The 14,711-nt window shown below is 44.9% G+C and overlaps 1 protein-coding gene across 4 annotated transcripts in view; it reads left to right on the top strand.

Moving 5' to 3' along the window:
- The first annotated feature begins 4,803 nt into the window (after positions 1-4,803).
- The window catches only part of WNK3 (WNK lysine deficient protein kinase 3), a 183,848-nt gene continuing 173,940 nt past the window's right edge, over positions 4,804-14,711 (top strand). For all 4 annotated transcript variants that reach the window (XM_074392315.1, XM_074392314.1, XM_074392313.1 and 1 more), the window contains exon 1: positions 4,804-5,055. The gene's annotated coding sequence lies outside the window, so the exon portion shown is untranslated. The remainder of the gene's footprint in view (positions 5,056-14,711) is intronic.

Here is a 14,711-nt window from a genome sequence, read left to right as displayed (position 1 = left end):
CCAAAGAGAGCTGTTGACTTCTGAGTATGCCCTTACTCAAGAGAAACTCAAGTTGTGCTGGGAGGGAAGAGAATCTTCTGGGAGGGCTTTAATAACCCTTAGATGATCCTGGTGAGAAGCTCCCCTAGTGCCAAGACTTGCCTGGAGAAAAATTCACCCAGACATCCAAGCCCTGGGAGTTATTGCCTTGAACAGAGGCTCCTGGATGAGAAGTACACTTTCCCTTGCTGGGATGCTAAGATTTAACAGCGAGAGAATGTGGCTCAATGTTATTTACAGAATATAGATGGATTTTTTTCTTTCCTGTATTTTTCTTTTTCTCTGTCTGCCCCTACCTCCAGAATAACACAGCTTTGTGGTGTTTCTCAGGGGAGGGAGGTGGCAAGGCAGGAAAACAAATACTCAGGCACTGTTTCTGGTTTCTGTGTTCCCAAAACATAAGTCCTTAAGGAAGGGGTATTAGGGTGTAGTGGCAGAGACCAAGTATCCAGAAACCTAGAAGAAAGAAAGAGTTGCACAAACCTAAAAAACGATTCTTCTTTTCCTGACTCCCCTCTTCTTGGGGGGAAGAGACAATAAGAGCAGAGACATCTCTGTGGGAGCTCAGGTAGCATTGATTAGGCTCAGCTTCCCAGGAGCAACAGCTGGTTACTGGGAAGACTCAAGAGTGGAAGGGCTGTGTGGAATGTCTAGGTAGATGGCCCAATATCTATTGGGACTTCGGGAAAAATTCTGTGCCCCAAGTGTGGCAGAGACTTTGGAGAGGACCACAGCACTCGAAAGGACCCATGTGGGCAGAGGGTTCAGCACAAACTGCCAGGATCTAAAGAACTAGAGGCGGCCGGGCACGGTGGCTCACGCCTGTAATCCCAGCACTTTGGGAGGCCAAGGTGGGTGGATCATCTGAGGTCAGGAGTTCGAGACCACCCTGGCCAACATGGTGAAACCTCGTCTTTAAATCATAATAATAATAAAAAATTAAAGAACTAGAGGCCGATACCTTACTCCACTCCCACTTACAATCATGTCTGGGCACTACCTAAGATCCCCAAACTGTGGTATCACCTGAGTTAAGGGAAATGAACATCAGGAATGGTGAACATTGTTGACCACACCCCACTGCCCCAAAAACCTGGTTACAGAGCACAGGGTCAGAAATTAAGTTCCAGAAACAGTCACAACTCTACCCAGGTTTGCAGTAGTCAGCTAACTACAAACTTTAAGGTTCATTTCAGCTCCGTCTTGTTGACTGAAGGAGGTACCATCCTGTGTGGTAGGAAAGAGACCAGCAGATATTAGGGCCATGAAACTAGCCCCGTATCCCCACTCCTGTGGGATTCTGGAGTTTAAAAATGATTCCAGTGAAATCTTTTGTAAATTATTTATTTATTTTTAATTTTTTTAAAGATGGGGTTTCAGCTGGACGTGGTGGCTCATGCCTGTAATCCCAGCACTTTGGGAGGCTAAGGCGGATGGATCACGAGGTTGAGAGATCGAGACCATCCTGGTCAACTGGTGAAACCCCATCTCTACTAAAAATACAAAAAATTAGCTGGGCATGGTGGCCCGTGCCTGTAATTGCAGCTACTCAGGAGGCTGAGGCAGGAGAATTGCCTGAACCTGGGAGGCCGAGGTTGCGGTGAGCCGAGATTGCACCATTGTACTCCAGCCTGGGTAACGAGAGAAACTCCGTCTCAAAAAAAAAAAAAAAAAAAAAGATGGGGTTTCACCATGATGGCCAGGCTGGTCTTGAACTCCTGACCTCAGGTGATCCACCCACCTTGGCCTCCCAAAGTGCTAGGATTACAGGCGTGAGCCACCGCACCCAGCCTTGTAAATTATTTATTGGCACCAGAGCCTCTAAAAAAATGAATTAGATTACTGAAAGGATGCTTTCCTGGAACAATATAAAACCAAATTACACAGAGTTAATATAAATCAAAATTTCTGTTTGATGAGTAGGAACGTCGCAAATGTCACTTGAGAGATGGTGGAAACCAGTAGGTAGGAAGGGAATGTTCCCTATCACACCTTGGTGACTATCTAGAATTGCTCACTGTCCTTTCTGCGTACAGCGGCATTTGTGCTAAGTTACAGACCAGATTGTCCCAAACAGAAGAGCACATATGTCAATAAAAGGTCTAAATTGAGAAGGACCTGTACTTGGATGGGGAGCTGACTTGTTTGATTTTTTATGACTAAAGGTCATAAAAGTCACCTATTCAATAGTTTTTTTAAACAAGTTTTCAACAGTCAAAGAGGTACTGCTCAAAAGAATTATCTAAACAGATTGAAGGGCTAACATTTCCAGTATTGTTCTTTTTTTCTTTCTTTCTTTCTTTTTTTTTTTAAGACGGGGTTTCACCATTTTGGTCAGGCTGGTGTTGAACTCCCGACCTCAGGTGATCCAACCGCCTTGGCCTCCAAAGTGCTTGGATTACAGGTGTGAGCCACTACGCCCAACCTCCAGTATTGTTCTTTATTCATTACATACATCATCAGGTTCAGAGACAAGGAAAGAGGAGCAGGCCACAACTAAGCTAGATGCCTTGCTTTTCATAAAAGTGGAGTGTGTGGCAGTGGTGGGAATAGAGTGACATTGAGAAATAGAAACGGAGGCCACAAATTTCTAGTTGTCATCTCATGGGAGACAGGACCTACAAATACTTGGGATAAATTGGTAACCTTTGAAACTTTGAAATTGCCCCTTAGTGGTTGTTGAGCTCCTCTTCCTCTGTTTTTCCCACACTAGTCAACCAATAAACAGGGAAAAGAGATTATCTTCAGGAACAGTGAGGAAAGACGTGTGGGAGACCCCCATTCATTCTTCAGTTAATTGAGAATCCAGAGACCCTTAAGGTAGAATGGTAAAGCTATTTGGAGAAAACACTCCGGGCTCTTTTAAATCCGCCAGGAAGGAAGATCTCCACCCATCTAGTGGCTGGACTTCATAGCCCTATTGTTTTCTCAGCATCTCCCTCCATTGTCAAAAAGAAGATGGGAGTTTGAATGTATTAAGGGCATGGTCCGGTTTCCTTACATGTTCTGGCAATATTGAAATTAATAAGCAAGGGACAGAGACAAGAGACAGGGTTACAAGGCCTCCCACCATTATATTCCCCCCCTGTCCATTACAAAGTGAAAGACAAACTATTATACTTTGTTCGTTTTGCTGGATACAAAATTAAGAGAAAGAAAGAAAAAAATATATATATATATACACTTTATTTGGACTTTGGAAACCTGAGTTAAATTTATTGACTGCTGTTCGAAAGAGCTGAAAAAGACTGAGATTTCTGAGGCCTACAGCAGGAAAAGAAAAACAGGTAGTGGAGAGGGGATAACTCAGTGATAGGGCCGAGGCCGGACGGTTGAAAACCTTAGTCTGCTATTTCCCACACATTCTCCTACCCTCACTGAAGTCATCCTGCTAAGGCTTGAGAGGCATCTGAAAAGAATGCCCCGCCCCTTAGCTGCCTCACCAGATGACTCTTGGGAGATTGAAAAATGCCTCGGCTCTGGAATGAGCACAACTGGGTTCAAGTTCTAACTCCACAAATAGTATGAACTTGAGCAATTCATGTGCATTTCCACTCCTGAGCCTCAGTTTCCTCCTCTGTCGGGCCGGGATTATTCATGGGAGAATGGTAGAAACACTTCTATACTGCTTCTGGCAGAGCACAGGAAGCAGTTTGAATGCGCCGGGGCTAACATGTACTGAAACTTCGAAGGAGGCAGCATTCACCACTAGCTAGAGGATCTGGGAGTTTTTCAAGGAGGTGGCCGGTGGGAGACACACAGCCAGTCTCAGTGGGAGGCAGCCTTTCCGCATGCGCGCGGTCTAGAAGCCTGGCGGCGGCGAAGGGGCGGGACCAGGTTTCTGAAGAGGTTGCTATGGCACCGAGGGGCCGGGGAGGTTCACCGAACTCTTAAAACCATTGATCCCTCCCCCACCTGCCACCGTCAGGGCAGAGGGCCATTGTTCGCGGCAAAATGGCGTCGGTAATCCCCCTCCCGGTCAGAGGCCTAAGTAAAAGTGAGGGTGGGAGTGGGACCAGAGGTGGGAAGAAAAACTACAATTCCCAGGGTACATCGCACCCGCCTGCGAGGCGCAGGGCACGTGCCCAGGCCTAGCGGTTACATGCCGTCAAAAATCCGCTTCATAGCTTCCCTTTCCCATCCCTGCTTTGGTTGTTACCCAGCACCCGCACTCTCGCACTGCGGTTCTGGGGGGTGGGGGTTACATGCCGTGACCAATGCCCCCGCCACGTAACTGGGAGGCCAGTATTTGTAAATCTGTGCCTCGACTTGTAATCCCAAAGCCGGCAGGTATGGGTATCGCGAGAAAACCCGGGAGTTGGAAAAAGGGAGTTAGGGGTGGCAGGCGAAAAGGTGCCGGCGGGTACCACGTCCTGACAGTCGCGCTACGGCATTCAGAGAGTAGCGAAGACCCGAGGGTGGGCAGTGAGGGGCTAGGAAGTAGTGTGTGCTTGGACTTTTCTTCTCTGAGGGGAAAGGGTAGAGCGGCTGAGAGATCGAGGGCGCTTCGGAACACATAGGAGGTGTCGCGCGTGCTTCCTCTAAAGAGGTTTTTCTCTTTGGAAGAGGGAGAAGCCTTTCTCCTCGACGCGCATCCCTCTCTCCCGCGGCGCCGAGGGGGGCGGGAGGCGTGCGCGCGCTCTCGTTGGCTGGCCACTCGGCACCTCGCTGCGATAGGGGCCGTTCCGAGTTGGGGCTGCTCCGTTGGCTTTCTCCGCCCCTCCCCCTCTCCTGTCCTCCCCTCCCTTCCCCGCCCCCCTCCGCCCCTCTCTCCAACCCGTCCGAATTCCGTGGCTGGAGTACGCGTGCGCCTGCTCAGCTCCGGGCAGAGCGCGAGCTTGAGCTCGTACCCCAGTCCCTTCTCCCCGCCCGCTCTTTACCTACGGGCAGTAGCTGGCCCGGTGGGCTCGCGGGGAGACGCTCGCGCGCGCAAGCGCACACCACACGGAGCGGAGCTCGAGACATCGAGGAGTAAGAAGCATCGGAGGAGGCGATCCGGGAGGAGGACGTGTGTGTGTATGTGTCTGTTCTACGGTGTGGCTTGTCTTGGGGTGAGAGGAGTCTTGAGAGAGGGCGAGGGAGAAGCGAAAAGAGTCAGAGCCTCCCTCTGCAAAGAGCCTTTAATCTGGTGAGGGTCCCGGACTAGCCGGGGCGCTAAGAGAGAGGGAGGAGGCCGGGGGGCGTGTCTGGGATCGGTCTGAGAGATGAATGGGCCAGGGATGAATGGAGGGAGGCAGTGGCGGCCAAGAGTCTGTTCGGAGTAAGCGTCCTGGTGGGGGGCGGCTTGACCGAGGCAGGGTGAGTGCCTTCTCCAGTCGGTACCGGACGAGGCCGGGCTCGGGGATGAGGGGCTGTCGGAGCCGCTGAATAGGCGGAGAGGAAAATGAAAAGGGGGAAAGTGGGGAAGGGCAGATTTGAGGTTGAGGTGCGTTTTTTTTCTTTTTTGTTTTTGATTTTTGTTGTTGTTGAGGGGTGACAACTTTGGGAGCTGATGGAAGACCACGGAACGGCGAAGGTGAGAAGGATACCGGAGGGGGACCAGGAGACGGTTGACAAAGGACTGAGCGATCACTTAGTGAGATTGAAGCTACTGAAAGGGAAGATCGCTTCGGCTGTGGGAAGTTCAGTTAGGTTTCAGTGGGTTGTATTGATAGGATTAGGGTGAAGGAAAGTAGATTTAATTCAGAGGTTCAGCTGATGTGTGAGGGACTGGATGGGGTGAGGAATATTGCCGGCTCGTTGTGTTCAAGGAGATTCTGAGGTGTTATTTGGGAAGGGGTGGTGTGTGTTGTGTGACAGACAGGTTGGGGATGGGGAGGAGATGGTATGATAGGTGAGGATGAAAGTGGTGAGGTGGCTTCACTGTACTGAAAGAGGTTTTGTTTGGCTAGTTAAGAGTGGTGAAACATTTATGTAGTGGGGTATGGGTGGAAATCCTGTACGTGTGTGTGTATCTCCGAATCTTGGCAGTTGAGAGACTTTGTTAAAATGAGACTGAACCTTCAAAACAGATACGAGTAGTATGGCTATTTTTTCTTAAGAGTTACTGTTCATTTAGACAATTATATGAATAAACAAACTTTGAGTTGTGAAAATCTTCTGTATAGTAGTGACTGTATTCAATTTTTGGAGATATTGTTACCTGCTTTTCATATATAGTAATTTGTAATACCAAGAGAACTTTTGAAGAGGTCTTAGTATGTGACAGAGCAGCAGGTGTCTTTTAGAGTCTCTATCCTTAGAATTGAAGACTTTAAAAATTGTTCGACAGCCCAAGGGAAAGATACCTTGCATTAAAGGATAGCAAAAATGCACTAAAGCTTAGCCGGGGTGGTGGAGTGTGTCTGTAATCCCAGCTATTGGGGAGGCTGAGGCAGAAAAATCTCTTGAACCCAGGAGGCAGAGGTTGCAGCGAAGCCGAGATTGTGCCACTGCACTCCAACCTGGGCGACAGGGCAAAACTGTCTCAAAAAAAAAAAAAAAAAAAAAAAAAAAGCACTAAAGCTGATTTTAAACTTAAATAATTGTGTACGTTTTTTGGTCATTCCGGATTTATCTTGTTTGAAAATTGGCACTCGCTTTTTGGTGTGGGTTTAAATTACAACAGATTATGTGAACATTTTGTTCTCGGAATTCTTATCTTCTGGTAAGGATGTCTTCTCCTGGTCTCGTTCTGTTCTGGGTCAAGATTAATGGGTATGGATTTTAACATTTTGTGATTTTTTTTTTTATAAATTTTACTGATATATATTCAGTTTTCTTGGAAATGTTGCAAACTTAAGAACATTCCCATGCTGTTTTCTTTTATTCTGCTTTGATATTAGAAACAGTGTAATCCTTGTTTAGGCTACCCACAAGGTAGTATGACCTTTTAAATACAAAAGGTCATACTCTGTTCATAGTCTCTCGGATTGAGATGAATTCTTAAAGTATTAAATTATACAGTAGAAGTATAAAGGTATTCTAAAAGAGCCTGAAAATGTTGCACTAACTCAGCCAAGCAATGCGGTCTCCCAGTTTTGAACTAGATGTTTCTAGAGTGAAGGGCATTCACATTTTGGGTCTTGAAAGTGTAAGCATTGTATATTTGGAGAGTGCAATGAGATAAGGCTGGAATCTTAGGTTGAGGCTGGGTTTAGGAACTCCTGCTTTTGAAGAAGGGGAATAACATAAACAGATTTATGGTGTTTCTCTCTCTGCCTTTGCTTCTGATGTCCCCCTCTACCTAGAATGCTTTCTCTACCCTTCTCCTTGAATTTGAACTCATTCTTTTAAAATTTAACCGCTGTCATCAGCTATTCCTGAAAACCTTTCCTGGTTTCCCTTTCTTCCTTTACCCAGCATGTTCCACCAAGCTAGGTTAGGTTCCCTCTTTGGAGTTCTATCATACCTTGTACATAATTTGAAAAAAAAATTTTTTTAACTGACGGGGTCTCCCTATGTTGCCCAGGCTGGAGTGCAGTGGCTGTTCACAGGCATGGTCCCACTACTGATCAGCACGGGAATTTTGACCTGATCTGTTTCCTACTTGGGCCGGTTCACCCCTCCTTAGGCAACCTGGTGGGGACCCGCTCCCGGGAGGTCACCATATTGATGCCGAACTTTGTGCGAACAACATCCGTTCGGCATAGCGCACTACAGTTCAGAACTCCTGGGCTCAAGCGATCCTCTCTCATCTCAGCCTCCCGAGTACCTGGAACTACAGGCACGCGCCACCGCGCCCGGCTTGTACATAATTTTATTACTGTACTTTGGTTGGGAGGCAGGCAGGAAAGGTATATTTTCCTTCTATCTGAAAGAGAAATGAAGCCCAGAAAAACAAGACTTGCCGTAGTTAAGTGGTGGAACCTGGAGTTCCGACTTCTAGACCATTGTCGATCCTCATGTCACAAGTTTACGGTTGCTTATATAATTACAGTTTTAGGAGTCAGATTTCTGTAGTGTTGACTTTACTTTCTTCTGTAAGGTTTCTGTTTTTACTATATTGTTCATTGCTGAGTCAGTAAATGATAAAGCCAGTGGCTGCAAAAAACCAGAGTAGTAAAGAAAATAATGGTTGTATTGCTATCAAATTTCTTTCTTTTTTTTTTTTTTTTTTTTTTTGAGGTGGAGTCTCACTCTGTTGCCCAGGCTGGAGTGCAGCAGAGTGATCTCGGCTCACTGCAACCTCCACCTCCCAGCTTCAAGTGATTCTCCTGCCTCAGCCTCCCTAGTAGCTGGGATTATGGGCATTCACCATCATGCCTGGCTTATTTTTGTATTTTAGTAGAAACGGGGTTTCCCTGTGTTGGCCAGGCTGATCTCAAGACTCCTGACCTCAAGCGATCTGCCCACCTTGGCCTCTCAACATACTAGGATTATAGGCATGAGTCACCATGCCTAGCCCGCTATCAGATTTCTAGTCAGATAATTGAAATAAAAATAATTATCGGAGGGCTTAATTTCTTTATTTTTAAATAACATTTATTAGTATATTTAACTGATTTCTTAAAAAGTAATTACATTATTATTATTTTTAAGTTCCAGGGTACTTGTGCAAGATGTACAGGTTTGTTACATAGATAAGCGTGTGCCATGGTGGTTTGCTGCACCTATCAACCCATCACCCAGGTATTAAGGCCAGCATGAGTTAGCTCTTTTCCCTAATGCTCTCCATGCCCCCCAACCCCGCACTCTAGCACCCTCTCCCGATAGGCCACAGTAAGTGTTGTTCGTGGAGGGCTTAAATTTTTGTGTATGTTTTTGTGGGGAAGGAATTGTCTATAAGAAAAAAAAAAAACCCTCCTTTCTCAGTCTCTTAATATAAGTAGACCAGCTCTATTTACAGATATACTTGATTTTGTCTCTTGGCCAAATGCCAGACTTCTTTCAAACGAGTGGGTCTTTTCCATCTTTGTTTGAGATCGGAACATTCATGATGCCGTTAGGAGATATTTGATGACTAAAAGACATCTATAAGGCATTCATTCAGAAATTTTAAAGCTTCAAAAGTAGAATTGATACCATTTTAAATTGTTTTGATAGAGCTTATTATGAGATTTGGTTTGGGAAATGTTGAGATTGACTCACTGCAGAAATGAGCTTTTCATGCCCTTTCAGGGATATATTTTTCTCATGAACTTTTTTGCTTAATAGAAATGAAGTACATTGTTTCTGTGTTTTAGCATGGCAGCTTTAAAAAATTGTGATAAAATTCATGTAATATAAATTTACCATTTTAACCATTTTATTTATTTTGAAACGGAGTCTTGCTCTGTCGCCCAGCCTGGAGTGTAATGGCACATTCTTGGCTCACTGCAACCTCTGCCTCTCATGTTGAAGTGATTCTCCTGCCTCAGCCTCCCGAGTAGCTGGGATTACAGGCAAGCACCACCACGCCTGGCTAACTTTTGTATTTTTAGTAGAGACGGGGTTTCTCCATGTTGGTCAGACTGGTATTGAACTCTTGAACTCAGGTGATCCGCCTGCCTTGGCTTCCCAAAGTGCTGGGATTATAGGTGTGAGCCAATGTGCCTGGCCCCATTTTAACCATTTTAAAGTGTACACTTGTACAGTACCATTAGGTAACTTCATGATGTTGTGCAGCTAACACCCCTCAAATGGAAATTCGGTACCCAGTAAGCAGTCAATCTCCATTCTCCCCTCCTCCAAGTCCCAGGTGACCATTTGCCTGTTCTGGGTATTTCACATAAACGGAATCGTATAATATATGACCTTTTGTGTCTGCCTTTCACTCAGCATGTTTTTGAGATTCATCTGTGTTGTGGCATGTAGCATTACTTTATTCCCTTTTATTCCCTTTATGGCTGAGTATTCCATTGTATGGATGTGTACTATATTTTTTGTTTATCCATTATCAGTTCATGGATATTTGTGATGTTCCCACCTTTTGGCTTTTGTGAATAGTGTTGCTATGAATATTTGTATGCAAGTTTGGTTTGAATTCTGTTTTCATTTATTTTGGGTATACCTACAAGCACAACTGCTAGGTCATATGTAATCCTATGTTACATTTTGTTAGGAGACAGGGCTCTGTTGCCCAGGCTGGAATGCAGTGGCACAATCATAGCTTAGTGCAGTTTCTTTTTCTTTCTTTCTTTTGTTTTCTAAAGATGGAGTTTCTCGGCCGGGCACGGTGGCTCAAGCCTGTAATCCCAGCACTTTGGGAGGCCGAGGCGGGTGGATCACGAGGTCAAGAGATTGAGACCATCCTGGTCAACACGGTGAAACCCCGTCTCTACTAAAAATACAAAAAATTAGCTGGGCGTGGTGGCGCGTGCCTGTAATCCCAGCTACTCAGGAGGCTGAGGCAGGAGAATTGCCTGAACTCAGGAGGCCGAGGTTGCAGTGAGCCGAGATGGCACCATTGCACTCCAGCCTGGGTAACAAGAGCAAAACTCCGTCTCAAAAAAAAAAAAAAAAGATGGGGTTTCTTCATCATGGCCAGGCTGGTCTTGAACTCCTGACCTCAGGTGATCCACCCACCTTGGCCTCCCAAATTGCTAGGATTACAGGCGTGAGCCACCGCACCGGGCCTGCTTAGTGCAGTTTCAACCACCCAGGCTGAGGTGATCCTCCCACCTCAGCCTCCTGAGTAACTGGGATTATAGATGTGTGCCACACATCCCATGCCAGGCTAATTTTTTACTTTTGGTAGAGACAAGGTCTTGGCCGGGCGCAGTGGCTCACGCCTGTAATCCTAGCACTTTGGGAGGCCAAGGTGGGTGGATCACTTGAGGTCAGGAGTTCAAGACCAGCCTGGCCATCATGGTGAAACCCCATCTTTAAAAAAAAAAAAAGACAAGGTCTCCCTATGTTGCCCAGGCTGATCATGAACTCCTGGGCTCAAATGATCGTCCTGCTTTAGACACTGTGCCCAGCGGTATGTTAAACTTGTTGAGAAACCACCAAACTGTTTTCCATAGCATTTGCACCAATTTTCATTGCCATGAGCCATGTATGAGGGTTCCATTTCTCCACATTCTCACTAACACTTGTTGCTTTCTGTTTTCTTTTTACGTTTTGTTTTTCAAAAAATTATTTTTATTTTTTAATAGCCATAATAATAGGTATGAACCGGTATCTCATTGTAGCTTTGATTTGTATTGCCCTAATAATGTTGGGCATCTTCTCACGAGCTTATTGACTATTTGTATTTCTTCTTTGAAGAGATGGTCTATTTAAGTTCTTTCCCCATTAAAAAATTTGGTTGTCTTTTTATTGTTGAATATTAAGAGTTTTTTAAAATATATATAGTTTAGATACTAGACCCTAATCAGATATGTGATTTGCAAAGTTTCTTTCATTCCATGAGTTGTCTTTCTGCTTTATTTTATTGTTTTTTGTTTGTTCATTTGTTTTGTTTTTTTGAGTCACAGTTTCACTCTGTTACCCAGGCTGGAGTGCAGTGATGGGATCTCAGCTCACTGCAGCCTCCACCTCCTGGGTTCAAGCGATTCTTGTGCCTCAGCCTCCCAAGTTGCTGGGACTACAGGCGTGTGCCACCACACCTAGCCAGTTTTTGCATTTTTAGTAGAGGTGGGGTTTTGCCATGTTGGCCAGGCTGGTCTCAAACTCCTAACCTCAGGTGATCCACCCGCCTCAGCTTCCCAAAGTACTGGGATTACAGGCGTGAGCCACTACACCTGGACAATATTTTATCATAAAAATAGAGATGAGGTCTCGCCATGTTGCCCAAGCAGGTCTCAAACTCCTGAGCTCAAGTGATCCTGCTTCAGCCTCCCAAAGTGTTGGGATTACAGGCATGATTCATGGCGCCTGGCCTTCTTAATTGATTCTCTTGTACAGATTGTTAATGGGCAACTCTGCTTTAAAGGATTAAAGTAATATAGGATTAGATTAAAACCTCTTTTAACCCAACTTCCTGCCCTCCCATAGGTAACCATTTGTTAAGAGTTGGTTCCATGGTTGCAAAAATAAGGATGAGAGAAAAAAAAGAGTTGGTTGTGGAATATGGTCCTTTTTTATCTGTATTTGCATGCGCATGTTTGTGCTTATACAAATAACGATATGTGATATATATTTTATGACTTTTCTCCCAGAGATTGTGACTTAGGGCTTTTTTCATATCAGTATTTATTTATTTATTTGAGACTGAGTCTCGCTTTGTTGCCCAGGCTGGAGTGTAGTGGCGTGATCTCTGCTCACTGCAACCTCTGCCTCCTGGGTTCAAGTGATTCTCCTGTCTCAGCCTCCCGAGTAGCAGGGACTATAGGCCCCCTCCACCACACCAGCTAATTTTGTATTTTTAGTAGAGACAGGATTTCACCATATTGACCAGGCTGGTCTTAAACTCCTGACCTCAGGTGATCCACCTGCCTTGGCCTCCCAAAGTGCTGGGATTACAGGCATGAGCCACCACACTTGGCTAACTTCTTACTGATATTTTTTTGTTCTTTATGTATTCTGGGTATTCACACTTTGCTTATATATGTTGCTAAAGTTTTCTCCCAGTTTGTTGCATGTCTTTTAACCTTGCTTGTGGTCAAATGGCCAAATGTATTAGCTTTTTTAATTACTTGGTCTTTGCATTTTTTTAAAAAAAGAAAGCCTTTCTTCAGGTTAGAAAGACTTTTTCAGGTTATATTCTGCCATATTTTCTTTTTCTTTTCTTTCTTTTTTTTTTTTTTTGAGACAGAGTTTCGCTCTTGTTACCCAGACTGGAGTGCAATGGCGCCATCTCGGCTCACTGCAACCTCCACCTCCTGGGTTCAGGCAATTCTCCTGCCTCAGCCTCCTGAGTAGCTGGGATTACAGGCATGCGCCACCATGCCCAGCTAATTTTTTGTATTTTTAGTAGAGACGGGGTTTCACCATGTTGACCAGGATGGTCTCGATCTCTTGACCTTGTGATCCACCCGCCTCAGCCTCCCAAAATGCTGGGATTACAGGCGTGAGCCACCGCGCCCGGCCATATTGTCTTTTAAGAGTTATATAGTTGGCCTGGCGTGGTGGCTCATGCCTGTAATCCCAGCACTTTGGAGGCCAAGGTGGGTAGATCACCTGAGGTCGGGAGTTCAAGACCAGCCTGACCAACATGGTGAAATCCCGTCTTTTTTTTTTTTTTTTTAAAGAATTATATAGTTTTGTTTTTTATGTTTAACTTTTCAATTCACATGGAGTTTATTTTTGTGACTGGTTTTAGGTAGGGCTTTAGCTTGCCACTCCTAAAAACTGATAACCAATTATCACAACACAACTTATTATACTATCTGTTCTTCACAAAATTTGAAACGCCATCTTCATCATAGACTGCATTCCCATACGTACATGTGGTTGTTTCTGTACTAGTTCTTTTTTTTTCTGTAGTAGTTCTATTTCATTAGTCTACTTGCCTATTTTACATTTAATTTTTTATTTTATTTTTTTATTTAAAAATTTTTTTCTTTTTTTTTTTGGTTGCATGACTCAGATTAATTTTTTATTTTTTAAAGATGGCATTTTGTTCTGTTACCCAGACTGAAGTGCATGGTCATAGTTCACTGCAGCCTTGAACTCCTGAGGCTCACAAGATCCTCCTGCCTTGATATCCCGTGCTACCATGCCAGCTAAGCTAAATTGTCTGTATCTGCGCTAAAAACACATTAAGTTACTATAACTATATGTTACTATCTGGTAGGGCAAGTTCTTGTTGTTCTTCATCAAGATTTTCTTGGTTTTCCTTAATACTGTTTTGAGAATCAGCTTGTCAGTTCCAGACAAAAACATCTCTTTGGGATTTTGATTGAAATTGCATTGATTTTGGAATAATGGTGGGGGCAAGAGGAATTGTAAAGATACTGATATTGGGTCTTTCCACCAAGAAACGTGTAGTTTGTGTATTTCAGTAAAATCTCTTGGTTTTCCTTATGTAAGTGTTGTATATTTCTTTTCGAGTATGTTCCTAAACTAGTATTTTATAATTTTGTTGCTCTTATCAGCAGGATAATTATTTTGTTTGGTTGTGTTTGATTTGGCATATTGCTCTTGCCCAGGCTGCACTGCAGTGGAACGATCTCACTTGTCTCCTACTTTTTTTTTTTCTTTTGAGGCAGGGTCTCTCTGTGTTGCCCAGGCTAGAGTACAGTGGCTGTTCGCAAGCGCAATCCCACTACTGACCAGCACAGGAGTTTTGACCTGCTCCATTTCCGACCTGGGCTGGTTCATCCCTCCTTAGGCAACCTGGTGGTCCCCCGTTCTCGGGAGGTCACCATACTGATGCCGAACTTAGTGCAGACACCCGATTGGCATAGCGCACTACAGCTCAGAACTCCTGGGCTCAAGCGATCCTCCCACCTCAGCCTCCCTAGTAGCTGGGACTACAGGCACGAGGCACTGCACCTGGCTTTTTTTTTTTTTTTTTTTTTTTTAATCTCTAGGCAGTCACCCATGCTGCAGTACAGTGGCTCAGCCTCGGCTCACTGCAGCCTCTGACTCCTGGGTTCAAGCAATTCTCCTGCCTCAGCCTCCCGAGTAGCTGGGATTACAGGAGCCCACCACCATGCCTGGTTAATTTTTGCATTTTTAGTAGAGATGGGGTTTCACCATGTTGGTCACACTGGTCTCGGACTCCTGACCTCGTGATCCACCCGCCTCAGCCTCCCAAAGTGTTGGGATTACAGGCATGAGCCACCGTGCCTGGCCTTTGTCTCCTACTTTCTAACATTTGTATA

Source organism: Saimiri boliviensis, chromosome X (genome assembly GCF_048565385.1).
Source record: "Saimiri boliviensis isolate mSaiBol1 chromosome X, mSaiBol1.pri, whole genome shotgun sequence".
Classification (NCBI taxonomy): Eukaryota; Metazoa; Chordata; class Mammalia; order Primates; family Cebidae; genus Saimiri; species Saimiri boliviensis.
Note: the sequence above shows the minus strand (reverse complement) of the source record. Positions and strands in the feature narration are given on the sequence as shown.